This window comes from Gossypium arboreum, unplaced genomic scaffold (assembly GCF_025698485.1).
Source record: "Gossypium arboreum isolate Shixiya-1 unplaced genomic scaffold, ASM2569848v2 Contig00426, whole genome shotgun sequence".
Taxonomy (NCBI): domain Eukaryota; kingdom Viridiplantae; phylum Streptophyta; class Magnoliopsida; order Malvales; family Malvaceae; genus Gossypium; species Gossypium arboreum.
Window position 1 is genome coordinate 5,001 of NW_026440542.1, and position 15,711 is coordinate 20,711.

The 15,711-nt window shown below is 33.6% G+C and overlaps 1 non-coding gene and 3 pseudogenes across 1 annotated transcript; 3 read left to right on the plus strand and 1 right to left on the minus strand.

Moving 5' to 3' along the window:
- LOC128289087 (ribulose bisphosphate carboxylase large chain-like) overlaps positions 1–389 on the plus strand; it is a 1,621-nt pseudogene extending 1,232 nt beyond the window's left edge.
- Positions 390–884: 495 nt separating this feature from the next.
- Positions 885–2,690, plus strand: LOC128289086 (acetyl-coenzyme A carboxylase carboxyl transferase subunit beta, chloroplastic-like; annotated as a pseudogene).
- Positions 2,691–6,234: 3,544 nt separating this feature from the next.
- LOC128289085 (cytochrome f-like) lies at positions 6,235–7,414 on the plus strand (annotated as a pseudogene).
- A 3,358-nt stretch (positions 7,415–10,772) lies between these two features.
- On the minus strand, positions 10,773–10,846 carry TRNAP-UGG (transfer RNA proline (anticodon UGG)). Its single transcript has one exon. It is a non-coding gene; the product is annotated as a tRNA-Pro (tRNA).
- Positions 10,847–15,711: the final 4,865 nt, after the last annotated feature.

Below are 15,711 nucleotides of genomic sequence, written 5' to 3' on the forward strand. Positions count from 1 at the left end.
AAAGATCGAAGCCGTGGTATTTATTTCACTCAAGATTGGGTTTCTATGCCAGGTGTTCTGCCCGTAGCTTCGGGGGGTATTCACGTTTGGCATATGCCTGCTTTGACCGAGATCTTTGGAGATGATTCCGTACTACAATTCGGTGGAGGAACTTTAGGACACCCTTGGGGAAATGCACCGGGTGCTGTAGCTAATCGAGTAGCTTTAGAAGCATGTGTACAAGCTCGTAATGAGGACGTGACCTTGCCCGCGAGGGTAATGAAATTATCCGCGAGGCTAGCAAATGGAGTCCTGAACTAGCTGCTGCTTGTGAAGTATGGAAGGCGATCAAATTTGAATTCGACGCAGTGGATAAATTAGATAAAGTGGAAAAATGAGATAAACCAGCTTCATAAATCAAATTTGAATTCGAAGCAATGGATACTTTGTAATCCAGTAATTACTGTCGGTTTGTTGAATTGCAATTAAACTCGGCCCAATCTTTTACTAAAAGGATTGAGCCGATTCTATTGTCTATATTTTTGATAGATATATTTTTATCTAGATATACAAGATCTTAAATACAAAAATAAAAGACTAAACACAACTCAAATTTTCTCCTGGGTCCATAATTAATCCTATGTATGGATCCTTAGGATTGGTGTATTCTTTTCTATCCTATATACCACGGTTTCGGATCATGGATCGAGCCAAGCATCACAACTTCTTCTACCCATCCTGTATGTTGTCCTTTTGGCTCCGTGTTGGAATAGAAACTTATTGTATTAGTAGACGAGATTTTACGAAAAAGGTTCTTGATAGGAGAAAAATTTCTTTTTTCAATTTTTTCAGTGCGGATTTTACACAACATGGGGAAATCACTATTTCTAATTGAAAATTGATATTTCTAATTCAAAAGAAAAAGAGCTCTATCCTATCATATATAATGAACTGCTACTCTAGGTTCTCACAAAAGAGAATCGTTTCTTTCAATATTCACTCATTGTTCGTTAATAACCCTAGTGATTGTATCTAGTATGCGTATTCTGATAGGAAATAAAATATTCAATTGATTTTTCATCGAATGACTATTCATCTACTGTACTTTCATGGAAATAGAGGCAAGAAAGCTCTATGGAAAAATCATGGTTCAATTTGATCTTGTCTAAGGGAGAATTAGAATACAGATGTGGGCTAAGTAAATCAATGGATAGCCGCCTTGGTCCTGTTGAAAATACTACTGTAAACGAAGACCCGACTAGAAATGATACGGATAAAAACATTCATGATTGTAGTGACAGCTCTAGTTATTACAGTAAGGTTGATCATTTAGTTGACGTCAAAGACATTCGGAATTTCATTTCTGATGACACCTTTTTAATTAGGGATAGTAATCAGGACCGTTATTCCATATATTTTGATAGTGAAAATCAAATTTTTGAGCTTAACAATGATCATTCTTTTTTGAGTGAACTAGAAAGTTTTTTATAGTTATCATAATTCTAGTTATATGAATAATGGATCGAAAAATGATGAGCCCCACTATCATTTTAACTTGTATGATAATGATACTAACTGTGGTTGGAATAATCACATTAATAGTTGTATTGACTCTTATCTTCGTTCTCAAATCTGTATTGATAGTTCCATTTTAAGTGGTAGTGACAATTCAATGATAATTATATTTATAATTACATTTGCGGCGAAGGTGGAAATAGTAGTGAAGGCAAAATTTCGATATAATAACTCGTGAAAATGGTAATGATTTAACTCTAAAGAAAGTTCTAATGATCTCGATCTATACAAGGATTTGTGGGTTCAATGCGAATGCGAAAATTGTTATGGAGTAAATTATAAGAAATCGCTTAATTCAAAAATGAATATTTGTGAACAATGTGGATATCATTTGAAAATGAGGAGTTCAGATAGAATCGAACTTTCGATTGATCCAGGCACTTGGGGTCCTATGGATGAAGACATGATCTCTCTGGATCCCATTGAATTTCAGTCTGAAGAAGAGCTTTATAAAGATCGTATTGATTTTATCAAAGAAAGACAGGATTAACTGAGGCTATTCAAACAGGCACGGGTCAACTAAACGGTATTCCTATAGCAATCAGGGTTATGGATTTTCAGTTTATGGGGGAGTATGGGATCTGTAGTAGGCGAGAAAATCACCCGTTTGATCGAATATGCTACCAATAATTTTTACCTCTTATTCTAGTGTGTGCTTCCGGAGGAACACGCATGCAGAAAGGAAGTTTGAGCTTGATGCAAATGGCTAAAATATCTTCCGCTTTATATGATTATCAATCAAATAAAAAGTTATTTTATGTATCAATTCTTACATCTCCTACTACTGGTGGAGTGACTGCGAGTTTTGGTATGTTGGGGGATATCATTATTGCTGAACCCAATGCCTATATTGCATTTGCGGGTAAAAGAGTAATTGAGCAAACATTGAATAAAACAATACCGGAAGGTTCACAGGCGGCTGAATATTTATTCCATAAGGGTTTATTCGATCAATCGTACCACGTAATCCTTTAAAAGGTGTTCTGGTGAGTTAGTTCAGCTCCACGGTTTTTTCCCTTTGAATCAAAATTCAATCAAGTAGAGTCTTAAGTGAAATTTTTTTATTTGTAGTGAAAAGGTAGTTAGTTAGTTTATCAGAATCAAAGTCAAAGCCCGCGTAATGGGCTTTGACTTTGTGACAAAAAATTGTCGAAAAACAAATTATGTGGATAATTATTATTATCATTATCCGATATTACTAATGAGTAAACCTCTAGCAACAAGATAAAAAGCGAATTTTTCCTTCTGTGAAATGAAATTCGAATTTGGAGAGACAAATAAAACGAATTTTATCCTCCTCTATTGCGTATGTATATAAATTTAAATAGAGAAAAATAGAATAGAAATATAGAGTTTTGCATCTTTCTATATCCCGAAAATTCTATTTTACTAATAATCCCTGTTCTTGGATCAGATTCTAACGAATCGAATCTTTCGACAATTTGTAATAAACTCTTTCTTTATTAAATTCAAAAATGCAAATTAGAAGACAAGAACAATAGAATAATAAGAAAAGTAAGAATAAAGTAAGATAATAAAGAAAGTGGATTATCTTATCATATACATCTATTTTATTTGATTTAAAAAGATGGGCAAGTCCTTTTATTTAATTCTACATTCCTTGCACTTATTAGATATCTATTAGATATATAGATTCGCTTAGATATACTTAGTATTTAGATATAATTAGTATAATATACGAATTATAATATAATCGTTATAAGATATATTTCTAACTAAACAATATAACAATAACAGGTACAAATATTAAATTGAGGTACCCATTTTATGACAACTTTCAGCAGTTTTCCCTCTATTTTTGTGCCTTTAGTAGGCCTAGTATTTCCGGCAATTGCAATGGCTTCTTTATCTTTGTATGTTCAAAAAACTAAGATTTTTTAGATTCGATGGGGCCAAGACCAAATCTTATCTATTTTTTTTCAAGACTTAGATGTCATGGATACCTATTTAGTAGAATATTGTATAACATCCGGCTTACCCGAACCGAACATAAATGAAAAAGCCCCTCTTATGCATACGTAAACATGGTATAGGGTTAAATGAATTATAGCAAGTGGATCGGTACCGAACGGATGTATGAAATTAAAGTCTATATATCTAGTAGATCCGTATAGGCGATCATATAAAGGGGATGATTTTAGATCGAAGCAATTTGATGAATTCCTTCTAAAAGTTCATATCAAAATAGTACTAGTTGATGAGAGTTACTTCGGAAACAAAAAAAGTAAAGTCGAATTTTTTTGGTTATTCTCTCAATTCGAATAAAATGCAACTGGATCTAGTATGTATGAGTTGGCGATCAGAATCTATATGGATAGAATTTATAGTGGGATCTCGAAAAACAAGCAATTTTTGCTGGGCCTTTATCCTTTTTTTTGGTTCATTAGGGTTTTTATTAGTTGGAACTTCTAGTTATCTTGGTAGGAATTTGATATCTTTATTTCCGTCTCAGCAAATAGTTTTTTTTCCACAAGGAATCGTGATGTCTTTCTATGGGATCGCAGGCCTCTTTATTAGTTCCTATTTGTGGTGCACAATTTTTTGGAATGTAGGCAGTGGTTATGATCGATTCGATAGAAAGGAGGGAATAGTCTGTATTTTTCGTTGGGGTTTTCCTGGAAAAAATCGTCGCATCTTTCTACGATTCCTTATGAAGATATTCAGTCCATCAGAATAGAAGTTAAAGAGGGTATTTATGCTCGTCGTGTCCTTTATATGGAAATCAGAGGCCAGGGGGCCGTTCCCTTGACTCGTACTGATGAGAATTTGACTCCGCGCGAAATTGAACAAAAAGCTGCTGAATTGGCCTATTTTTTGCGTGTACCGATTGAAGTCTTTTGAAATGAATTGCAGAATAAAAGCTTTCTCGCCGGGAGGAAAAGCTCAATCCAAGAATCCTCTTTTTCTATAGCAGAACTAAACTGAAGTTTCTTCAGAATGCCCATTCAAACCAAAGCGGACGTATACGGAAGAGTCATAACATAAAAAACAGTTTTTTGTCCACAAAATAGTTTTTATGCGTCTGTAAATGTAAAACCGCTCAACTTAATTCAGTAACAAAATAAGCAAGAAATCGAAATACTGGATTCATCTCATATATCAAATCGAAATAAAGACTTTCGCTTTTTATTTGCAATATTTGGAGTTGATACGTTAGATACAGATAGATCATATCTTGTAAATTTTCTCTACTTTTCTTTTCTCAATCGGCCCTCCTTTTATCCTTTCTTTTGTGCTCCTTAAGAACTAAAGAACTAAACAAGTGGATTTCTTTCTTATAACATAATGATAAACGTAATGATAACTTTTCTGTCTTTTTTGTCACTCATTTTGATCAGCATAATATTTTTCCTAATTTTTTTTTCAATTATTGCTGGACTCTAGACTATATATAGTTTAGATAACCCGCGAAAATTTTCGACATATTTGATTGCGATCTTGATATAGACAGGGCGCTCCTTCGTCTCAAAATCTGAATAGAACAATCTTTATTATTTGAAGCGGTTCTTTCGGGCAGTTATCAAAGAGAGGCAATTGCTTCGAATTTGATCAATTGAGATATATGGAAACAAAAACAATATAACAATAATATATATATTTCATTCGAATTCAAAGTGGATTCTTATTTTCTATATTCTGTATTCTTTTTAGATTCAATTAGATTCAAGGGCTAAGCACTGAATCAAAAAAAAACAGAGAATAGATTCATGGGCCCCTACTTTATAATATAATGAAAGGCATGCTTGATAGAAAGATTAGATCACATAAAGTCAACGAATGAGGTGGGTTCATTAACAACTCACAGATGAAAAAATGGCAAAAAAGAAAGCATTCACTCCCCTTCTATATCTTGCATCTATAGTATTTTTGCCCTGGTGGATCTCTCTCTCATTTAATAAAAGTCTGAAATCTTGGATTACTAATTGGTGGGATACTAGGCAATCCGAAACTTTTTTGAATGATATTCAAGAAAAGAGTATTCTAGAACAATTCATAGAAGTAGAGGAACTCTTCCTGTTGGACGAAATGATAAAGAATACCCGGAAACACATCTACAAAAGCTTCGTATAGGAATCCAAAAAGAAACGATCCAATTGATCAAGCTGCACAATGAGGATCATATCCATACGATTTTGCACTTCTCGACCAATCTAATCTGTTTCGTTATTCTAAGTGGTTATTCTATTTTGGGGAATGAAGAACTTCTTATTCTTAACTCTTGGGTTCAAGAATTCCTATATAATTTAAGCGACACAATAAAAGCTTTTTCTATTCTTTTATTAACAGATTTATGTATAGGTTTCATTCGCCCCACGATTTGGGAACTAATGATTGGCTCTATATACAAAGATTTTGGATTTGCTCATAATGATCAAATTATATCTGGTCTTGTTTCTACTTTTCCAGTCATTCTAGATACAATTTTAAAATATTGGATCTTTCGTTATTTAAATCGTGTATCTCCGTCACTTGTAGTTATTTATCATTCAATGAATGACTGAAAAATGATTCACGGATTCAATTAGAATCTTTCTTACTTTCGAGATAAGCAAAGCATGCAAAGTCGTACTTACTTTACTCTTTCTACCCATCAGGAGAATACAATTTCTCCTCTGTTTCAGTCATTTTTTTTCAGTTTTCAGTAAAGTAAATAGCAGAATCGTGGCTGAGGAACTATACTAGTGACCTACCTAATTTTATTGTAGAAATTTTCGGGATCAATGATTGGACCATGCAAACTAGAAATACTTTTTCTTGGATAAAGGAGGAGATTACTCGATCCATTTCCGTATCGCTCATGATCTATATAATAACCGGGGCTTCCATTTCAAATGCATATCCCATTTTTGCGCAGCAGGGGTATGAAAATCCACGAGAAGCAACTGGGCGTATTGTATGTGCCAATTGCCATTTAGCGAATAAACCCGTGGATATTGAGGTTCCACTGGCGGTACTTCCTGATACTGTATTTGAAGCGGTTGTTAGAATTCCTTATGATATGCAACTGAAACAAGTTCTTGCTAATGGTAAGAAAGGGCTTTGAATGTGGGTGCTGTTCTTATTTTACCAGAGGGTTTGAGTTAGCCCCGCCTGATCGTATTCGCCCGAGATGAAAGAAAGATAGGCAATCTGTCTTTTCAGAACTACCCCACTAAGAAAATATTCTTGTGATAGGTCCTGTTCCTGGTAAAAATATATGGTGAAATCACCTTTCCTATTCTTTCCCCAGACCCTGCTAGTAATAAGGATGCTCATTTCTTAAAATATCCCATATACGTAGGCGGAAACAGGGGAAGGGGCAGATTTATCCGACAGGAACAAAAGTAACAATACTGTTTATAATGCTACGGCAACAGGTATAGTAAGCAAAATCATACGAAAAGAAAAAGGGGGGTAGAAATAACCATAACGGATGCCTTGGATGGACATCAAGTGGTTGATATTATCCCCCCAGGACCAGAACTTCTTGTTTCAGAGGGTGAATCTATCAAACTCGATCAACCATTAACAATTAATCCTAATGTGGGTGGATTTGGTCAGGGGGATGCAGAAATAGTACTTCAAGACCCACTACGCGTCCAAGGTCTTTTGTTCTTCTTGGCATCTATTGTTTTTGCACAAATCTTTTTGGTTCTTAAAAAGAAACAGTTTGAGAAGGTTCAAGTGTCCGAAATGAATTTCTAGATCTGTGGATTTATCAACATCAAATTTGTAAAAAAGAACAAATTATTCCTGGCAATTAGGTTAGGTATAATGAAAAAAGGGATGAAAAGTCTTTTGCTTGTTTCTATTCTTTCTCTAGGAATTGCTTTTACCGCATTCAAAATTCAAAACAAAATATGTATATTGTGAAGAAGACTATTTGTCTTTACCTCTTTTTTCTTTTTCAATCTAAATTGGACTAAATTGGGGGGTGTAATTATATTCCTATTGTCAGTGTCAGATTTAAATGTTACAGAATAGGTTTTGTTTTCTAAATTCAATTTGAGTAGATACTAAACATAAGATAAGTAAGTGGAGAATAGAAAGGAAGGATAAATTAAATGAGGGGAACAAATAATTACAGGGAGTATTCTTCGTCTTTCTAGCCTTCGACACAAGAAAAGGGTGTGTAAAATTCCTTTTCTTGTGTCGAAATATCTTCAATTCAGGACCCGTTCGTCAAAGATTTCTATTCTTAGTTTCGATTTTTCCAGATTTTTCAGAACCCTTTATTTTTCGATTTACTTATAATAGAATAAGTAATAAGGATAATATAATAAGTATAAAATAAGTCGAAATAAGTATAATATACTAAGTAATGGACAACCAAAAAAAGAAGAATCCTTACCGATTTTTTTGATAAAATAGAATCAAGGCGATAAACTTATAAAATAATTTCAAACTTTGATGAAATACTAAAATAAATCGAGTAAGGTTAGACTAGTCTAGAAAAGGTTTGAATCTGGTCGACAGAAAAAAAGAAATATTAAATATATATTGTATTGTGTCATCCAATTGAGTGATTCCTTTTTCTTCTAACCTTGAAAGTATCGATAGATACTATCGAAGAACAGATGCTATGAATCAATTAATTGAAATTGAGTTCATTTTCAAAAAATCATCGGAAAAAGTGATCCATTTGTTGTCATTTATACGACCAAAATATTATGATCATGATCATTAAAGAATTCAACAGGACCCTTCCTCGCGAATCAGACAAAGAAGAGGAGGCGGGCCCCGTTGAGTTCTTACACTTTCATGCCTATAACTTAGTTCGTCCCATTATCCATTATTCCATATTACAGGGACGAACCCAATCCAGAATATGAACCATAAAAGAAAATACCTATTAAACCGATCACAGGAATACCAGTTACCGTACCTATTATCCAAGAGGAATCCTTCCAGTAGTATCGGCCATTTATCCCGCTTCCTCCGCATTTCATCAAGTGGTCATGCTAAAGACATAAACAGTCATAGATAATTATGAGATACAATCCTTCCGAATGGGATAAGAAATTCCTACTATTATTTAGTATTCTACTACTCTTTTTTTTTCTTAATTGAAGAAATAATTGGAAAATAAAACAGCAAGTACAAAAATGAGTAATAACCCCCAGTAGAGACTGGTACGATTCAATTCAACATTTTGTTCGTTCGGGTTTGATTGTGTCATAGCTCTATAATTAATTCGAATTAGGTTTATCGTTGGATGAACTGCATTGCTGATATTGACCCCAAAAAAAACGGTAGGTACAGCTAGTCCGTGAACAGCCAACCATCGCACTGTAAAATTGGATAGGTTCGATCTATGGTCATTGGGTCCTCCTAAAAGATCTACTAAATTCATCGAGTTGTTCCAAAGAATCAAAACAGCCAGTTATTAATGGAATTCCTTGTCGGCTCTCTGTAAAATACTCGTTTGGACGAGGCTTCCAAACACATCATAAGCTAAACCTGTGCTGACGAATAACCAACCCGCGATGAATAGGGAAGGTATAGTAATACTATGAATGACCCAGTATCGAATACTGGTAATAATATCAGCAAAAGAACGTTCTCCTGTGCTTCCAGACATGCCGAGCTCCACATATTCTTGTAGGGGATCGATTCCGTAAAAGATGGGATCAGTAAATGGGAATTCACCGAAACTAAATCTTTGTGAGATCGTCAATATTGTACCAAAGGTATTTTTAGAGTATACCGAATCAGTATAGCTATCCTTCTTCTGACACAGCAACGCAATTTCAAACAGTATATCGACGTGAAGTGCTAGATAATTTCTTTCTTCTTCTTGCTTGTCGATGTATAACCAGGTATCATGCAATAGAAAATTCCTCAAATTCCTGGAGGTATTGGCTTGGGCCTAGAAACGGAAGATCAGGTAACCCGTGAATCCAACGAGTTGGTTTATAATAATTCATGAAGGAAATTATCATATTTCCGCAAGTCAATTAGATGCGAAATATAAAAATTGACTTTTTTTCGTAGTTGCACAAGAGGTTTTGTTTTTTGTTGGAAGCCCTCTTTTTTTTTTTATTTTTATTTTAAGGAATTGCTTAGTCGTCTAGTAACAAGTAAGAGTAGTCGTTAGATATAGATAAAAAAAAGAGCAAGGAATAAAAAAATTCTACTAATCAATATTTGTGAGGCGGCCTTTTCTTGTATTCTTGTATTAGATCAAAGGTTTTCTTGACCTAACTACAAAGATGATGAATCGATTTCTTTTTCTTTTCTACTCTTGTCCTGCCGCTCTATTTTTGTGAATACCATTTATAATGATTGATGAAGCAAAAAATTTCAATTGAACTTATTATTTCAATTGGTATTTTTGCTTATCCCCCTCTCGTTTAAAAATTGAAACTTAGGTAAGTGCTTTATAAACATATGTATAAAAAGAACATATTTCATTTAGCTCCTTCATGCCTACTATAACTAGTTATTTCGGTTTTTTACTAGCGGCTTTAACTATAACCTCAGCTTTATTTATTGGTCTGAGTAAGATACGACTTATTTGAAAATTAATTCAATGAACGAACAATTCATAAAAACAAAGCTTTCTGCCCTATTCCATATATTCTATAGCTCCTTACCGTGTTAATTATCAATTATTAGGTATTGATATTCATGGGCAATAGAAATTAATATTTAGGGATAGATATTACCTTTCTTTTTCTCCTTTCAAATAAATTGAAATGATTGAAGTTTTTCTATTTGGAATCGTCTTAGGTCTAATTCCTATTACTTTGGCTGGATTATTCGTAACCGCATATTTACAATACAGACGTGGTGATCAGTTGGACCTTTGATTAATTAACATACCCTTTTTTTTTGGCCCTTTAATTCTTAAATTTTTAATTTCAATTTATTTAATAATTTGAATTTAATAATTTAATCAAGGAGGTCAAATTCGAATTGCTGTTCAATTTTTTTCAGTTCGGTGTAATTTTCGACCTAACAAGAGCGGAATCGCGCTCTGTAGGATTTGAACCTACGACATTGGGTTTTGGAGACCCACGTTCTACCGAACTGAACTAAGCGCTTTCTTAATAAATAAGACTGTAAAAAGAGGATTCTTTTTTTTATAACCCCAATACATCGCACAACTATACTATCATATATCATATATAATATGAAAACGATAGATTATGTATGCTTAATTTTAATCAATCTAAAACGACTCCCTCGTTACTGCTCAAAGGAGAAGTAATAGGTAGGGATGACAGGATTTGAACCCGTGACATTTTGTACCCAAAACAAACGCGCTACCAAGCTGCGCTACATCCCTTTCAATTGGCCTACAATGTCATTGTAGAGAATCCTGTCTTGTTTTCCACCCTTATTTCATCTATTGATATACAAAACGGATCTTTCCATTTCCTCTTTTTGGTCTCATATCATATAACAACCATATAATGAATAATAAATGAATATTTTTGGCAGGAATTCTCAGGCGGAAAGGGACCTATTTTGTTTTGCTGTTTTAAGAAAGGGAAAATCTTATCTATCGAATCATTGTACATTTAAATTTGAATTTTGAATTAGGAATTCCGGGTACAAATAGACAAATCCAAGTGGTCTTTAACCACACATACATGCGATTATATATGTATTACCATAATGTAATACGATAAAGAAGGAGGATTTTAAATGCGAGATCTAAAAACATATCTTTCCGTAGCACCGGTACTAAGTACTCTCTGGTTCGGTTCTTTAGCGGGTTTATTGATAGAGATCAATCGTTTCTTCCCGGATGCGTTAACATTCCCTTTTTTTTAATTCGAGTTATTGTCGCGGGACGGGGCGAAAAAGATTAGATCGAGATACAATCAAATATCTGTGACTACTCTCTCGCCCCCTTTTTAGTTTTTTAGAATTAGATAAAATTAGATAAAATAAATAAGGAAGGTAGAACGAAAAAAGTGGATTCAACCTCACCGAAACTCGGGTTCAAGCTCCAATTAAATTACTAGTAGAGCGAAAAGAGAAATGTGGCTGGAACAACAGTATCCTACAAGATACTTAAAGAAAATACCGTACAGTGGTTTGATTCTAAATAGAGTTCGAAATCGTTGTATTACTTATTCTTATTATTTACTATAAATCTATATTGATTTACTATATTGATTGCAACAAAATCTTTCAAGATTTGGTTTGAGTTAACAACTTTTATTTCTTTTTTCATTCCTTTCTTCTTCGCTTTTGATCGGAAAATAGAAAAGTTGGGTGAATTAAAAACTCAAAGGAGGTTCATGGCCAAGAGTAAAGATGTCCGAGTAACGATTATTTTGGAATGTACCAGTTGTGTTCGAAACAGCGTTAATAAGGAATCAACAGGTATTTCCAGGTATATTACTCAAAAAATCGACACAATACGCCCATCGATTGGAATTGAAGAAATTCTGTCCTTATTATTTACAAACATACAATTCACGGGAGATAAAAGAAATAAATCGAATCAAGTGCTCGTATGTCACCACTTCGAGAATATGAAAATATGACATTAGGTATATAATATATTAAGTATATAATTAGTTATATAACGCATATTTTCTTTCTATATTATTAATATTATTTATTTAAATATTATTAATATATTTTAATTTATATATATTTAAATTATATATTGAAATGATAAATAATAATAAAATAAACAATACAATAATAAAATAAACAAACCAATCCTATTTATTATATTAATTCTATAATTTGAATTTTCAAAATAGGATTTTAGAAATAGAGATGGGATAGGATTCTTTTAGAAATATTAGAAATAAGGAATAAAGAAATCATGGATAAATCCAAGCGACTCTTTCTTAAATCCAAGCGATCTTTTCGTAGCGTTTGCCCCGATCCAATCAGGGGATCAATTGATTATAGAAACATGAGTTTAATTAGTCGATTTATTAGTGAACAAGGAAAAATATTATCTAGGCGAGTAAATAGATTGACCTTAAAACAACAACGATTAATTACTATTGCTATAAAACAAGCTCGTATTTTATCTTCGTTACCCTTTCTTAATAATGAGAAACAGTTTGAAAGAAGCAGAGTCGACCACTAGAACTACTGCTCTTAGAACCAGAAATAAATAAACACCCTTCAAAAGAATCGAATCCGGTTGGGGAAGAAAAAAAATATTTTTTTTATTGAGCGTCTTCGCTCATCTTGTTTTGATGACCTTATCAGAATCAGAATTTTTTATCATATTAATTTCTACTCTACCTTCCCCGAGTTCATTCTCGAGGAACCCCATTTCATTTAAAGCATTTCGTTGGATTCCTTCCGATCTCCTTATTTTCTAATCTCGTTGGAAATCATATAAAGACAATTCCTATTTGAGATAGCTATTTGTGCAAGTATTTTACGATTCAGAAGCAACTGTTTCTTGTACAGATTGTGTATTAATCGACTATAACTATAGGATACCCCCACCCACGAATTACTGCATTTATTCAGTGATCCACAAACGACGAAAATCCCTTTTTTTCCTATCTCTATCCCGATGAGCCGAAACCAAAGCTCTTATTCTTTGTTGAGTAATAGTTCGAGTAAGTCTTGAATGAGCCCCCCGAAAGCTTGATGCAAATAAACTAATTTTTTTTCGACGTCTACGAGCTATATATCCCCGTTTAATTCTGGTCATTGAATAAAAGAAATTTTGATGAATAACTAATTCTTTCTTTCAGTTATTCTTTTCTAGTCTATTAATAACAAAACGGATTCTTCAATGTATAAAATAAAAATTCAATGGCTTTTGCTACTCTAACCGTCCCGACCACGATTTTCCTTTTTCTAGGCATTTCATTTCGCCTTGAAATAAGAAATTGTATTGATACTAGGTATCAAAAAAAGCATATTAACTAAAATAAAGGAGTAAATAGAAATGGATAAATAAATAGTGGGTTCCATCGTTTCTATGGTTACTTCTTAAACGGTGAGGTCCTCTCTATACACCGGAGCTCATTCCTTCATTTAATTGGTAACTTGTACAGTTCACACTCTTCGGCTCTACTCATAAATTTTCCAGTAATAGATCTTTCACAACGAGATCTATCTTATACAGTAACGGTATGTAAGGATGAGGATTAATTGGGCAGCTGACCCTGTTAGTCCGTTCTTTGCAAGAGTCGAAGCATAATCTTTTTGCTTTTTAAATAGGATTTTCCCCGCTTAATGGATAAGCATTTGCTACCAATGGGGAATTTTTTCTCATCTTAAATTCTAAGATTGGATTTGCGCCAATGGAAACCATAAATTTCATACACAATAGAAGGATATGGTAGATCTAGCTTTTTTAGATAGTGAACGGACGAACCCCATTCTATTCACTGGTACGGATCGTTGATACTGAAAAAGTTGTTTCTTTTTTCTCAGCCCATGATCTGAACAAGTCCTTTTGCTACACCTAGTACATGTTCCTCGGCGCTGAGGACATCCCCCAAGAGCAGGGGATTTCGTGACATTTCTAATTGGCTGTCTTGCATTTCTAATAAGTTGTTTAATAGTTGGCATACTGAATTATATACATAATAGACTGGTTTAGATCGATCCTAACCAGATGATTCTGAATTACTTCTTTTTCTATTTAATAGATTAATAAAATATTAACCCCTTAGGCTTTAGGCTTAAGTTAAGAAGGAAAGGAAGAAGAGGGATTAAATCAATCTTAATTAAATTGTGGATTGGTGTTAAATCGTTGCTATTGCTATTTGTTATTTAACTTATTTAACCGCTACAAGATCCACAATTCCATGAGCTTGGGCTTCTGTTGCTGACATAAAAACATCTCTTTCCATGTCTTCGGATACAACCCATAGGGGCTTGCCCGTTCTTTGTACATAAACCCTTGTGAGGCTTTCGCGAAGTTTCAGTAGTTCTTCCGCTTCCAGGATAAATTCTCCTGTTTGTGCCTCATAAAAAGAACTAGCAGGTTGATGGATCATTACCCTGATGATATAACATAATAAAAGGTTCTTCTAACTCACATAATGAGGCGAGAAGAATAGCTAAAAATAGCTAAAGAATAATAAGAAAAAAAGATAGAATTGAACAACCGTACAGGCATTTTTTGTGCATTGCATACGGCTTTACAATGGAATTCTCTTTTTTCTTTCATCGAAAAAAGAAAAAGAGAAAATAGAGAGAGCGTCTATTAGACCCAGATCACTAAATAATCCAATTACCACCCTTCTTTTTTTTTTCGGAAAAGTTCAAAAATACTATGATGGCTCCGTTGCTTTATATATTTATTTCGTCTGTGATTCAGCAATCCCAAAGTTTCTTTTTTTTTTCAAAAAAAAGAAAGAAAAAAATAGTCTTTTTTTTTCGTACTCTTTTATTTTATAACATAAATATTGTTATAAATATTGTTAATAGCCTCTAGGTGTGAAAAGAAAAAAAAGTTTGTGACGCTGAGATGGGCCCCAAAGCTAAGATAAAATTGGAAATGCCTTTCTCTCATACTACTCTTTCGATACATAATCTAATGTTTTGAAAAAAAAAAAGAAATCAAAAAAAATATCATATCAATTCGAAGTGCCATGCTATTATTACTTACTAATTCATATTTCATATGGCGAAGGCATAGTCTTCTTTTTCTTTCCATCAAATAAAAAAACTCATTGGCGCCGAGCGTGAGGGAATGCTAGACGTTTGGTAATTTCTCCTCCGGCCAGGAGAAAAGATCCCATTGAACAATGAATCCATGCATATTGTATGCACATCTGGTTGCACAAATTGCATAGTATCATAAATAGCTACTCCGGGTATTACCCATCCGCCAGGAGAGTTTATAAACAAATACAGATCTTTGGTATCATTCTCTATACTGAGATATACCATAAGACCAATAAGTTGATTCGAGATCTCGCTATCAACCTCTTGGCCCTAAAAAAGTAATCTTTCTCGATAAAGTCAGTTGATTAGGATAAAATTGTATCCCTTAGTAGCCGTACAGGCACCTTTTGATACATACAGTTCAACAAAATTGCGAAAAAAAATCAATGTGAGATTCCAGCCATCCTTCGTTTTCTAGTGTGCCTTTTCTAACTACAATTTCTAACGAAGGGCTTTTCTTACATTTTTAAATAAAATGAAATTAAAGAAAGATAAGTTTTGGCCCGTTTTCCTATAATCTATAATATAGAAAAA